The sequence below is a fragment of the Pteropus vampyrus genome, unplaced genomic scaffold, assembly GCF_000151845.1.
Source record: "Pteropus vampyrus isolate Shadow unplaced genomic scaffold, Pvam_2.0 Scaffold180, whole genome shotgun sequence".
Lineage (NCBI taxonomy): Eukaryota > Metazoa > Chordata > Mammalia > Chiroptera > Pteropodidae > Pteropus > Pteropus vampyrus.
Window position 1 is genome coordinate 2,285,645 of NW_011888961.1, and position 2,130 is coordinate 2,287,774.

Below are 2,130 nucleotides of genomic sequence, written 5' to 3' on the forward strand. Positions count from 1 at the left end.
TGTAAGAAGGTGGTCCAGTTTCATTTTTTGTATGTATCTGTCCAGTTTTCCTAACACCACTTATCGAATATACTATCTTTAACCCCATTATATATTCTTGCCTCCTTAGTCATGGATTAATTGACCATGTAGATGTGGGTTTATTTATGGGCCCTCTAGTCTATTCCATTGATCTATGTGTCTGTTTTTATGTCATTACCATGTTATTTTGATTACTATAGCCTTGTAGTATAGTTTGATATCAGATAACGTGATACCTCCAACTTCGTTCTTTTTTCTCCAGATTACTGTGGCTATTTGGGGTCTTTTGTGGTTTTAAATTTGGGGAACGAAATCTTACCATTTGTGACAACATAAGTGAACCTAGAGGGTATTATGCTAAGTGAAATAAGTCAGATAGAGAAAGAACAAATCAAGAAACAAAACAGAAACAGACTCATATATACAGAGAACTGATGGTTGTCAGATGGGAGGCGGGGTTTGGAGGCTGGGTGAAAAAGGTGAAGGGATTAAGAAGTACAAATTGGTAGTTACAAACTAGCCACGGGGATGTAAAGTACAGCATAGGGAGTACAGTTAACAATATTGTAATAACAATATGGGTATTGGACTAATCAGGGGATCACTTCATAAATTGTACAGATGTCTAGCCACTGTGCTGTACACCTAAAACTAATATAATATTGTATGTCAACTGTAAGTGAAAAATAAAAATTTTAAAAAGTACCAAAACAAATCTCATATAGATGTTATTAATCAATGTCTTCAACACTTTTAAGTCATTGCTATCTCAGCAAGTAATAAATTTCTGTCTTTTTAAAGGATAACTAGTGTATAAAAATTTTTCTCTATACTTCGGCCTAAATATAGTTTTATCTAAAAGTTTTAAGCAACCTCGAACAATTGACTATATAACTGAAGCACTTTATGGAGACATTGACTAATATTGAGAGCGCAAATGAAGCCTATTGATAGCAGACCAAAAAATAGCAAGTTAAGCACGCTCGTTTACCTCCTTTCTTTCTCAAAACCTAAAAAGGCATTAATCAGACAGACATGGAAAGTTGGAGGAAACAGTCATGGGTGAGAATATTAACAAATATTAAAGAATGGAAGGGAAGGGGAAATGATAACAGATTGGGAAGAATTATAACTCAGTGCCTATCAAAGGACATGCTAATAAGCAGCCAGCCGATTCGACCCTGCAAAACCCATGACAGTGAATCTCCAAGAAACAGCAGGTACCACGTGGGGGGAAGTGCAGAGGGGGACGAGGCTGAAGCTGGAAGATGTTTGAAAGAGTAGTGGGCTTCTCTGATGCGTTACAAAACAGCTATCCCTTTCCTTTTCTATCCACCTACCCCCCAACACGCCCTGCCCACAGGAAATCTGAGCTATTCTCTCTGGATGAATTCAGGACTCAAAACACCAGGCAGAAAGGATGACTGCCAGGGAGAGAAGGACTCAAAATGGGATAAAGTAAACGCCGCATGTTGGATGGTGGAATTCTCAGACACCTTCCTGAGACCTGCTTCCAGAATGCTGGCTGCCAGTTAAATTGGATGATTTCACTCCGAGGAATCAGAGACAGTCTCCAGATAATGCCATCTGTTATTTGTTTGATCAGCCCCCTGATCATCTGACAGTGACGCTCACTGGTCAGTACAGCCAGACTTCTCAACATTAACTCTCAGGCAAACCTTCTTCAGTGCCCCTGTCTCAAATAGGACACACAGCCAAGGTCATTAGGACACACAGCTGAGGTCATCAGACACAGCCTTCTGCCTAAAAAAACAGACCAAGACAAATACCAAGAAGATCACATTGGAAAATGAGAAACTGCAAAGAATAAAGGAAAACCTAAAATATATTTGACCCTATCAAGAGACAAAAAGAGAAAATACTGTATTCATAAAGTAAACATAGGATGCTATAAAAATGAAGCAATCAGCAAATGCAAAATAATTCTCAAAAAATAAAATTAAAGTAGCCAACGTTTTAAAAAAATTGATAACCAAGATGGAAGATAAAGTCAAAGAAATCTTTCAGAAAGCAGAGCAAAGAGATGAAGAGTAAGAAACAAAGATTTAAAAACAAAAAGTTAGATGAAATCAGTCGAAATCAGCAAAG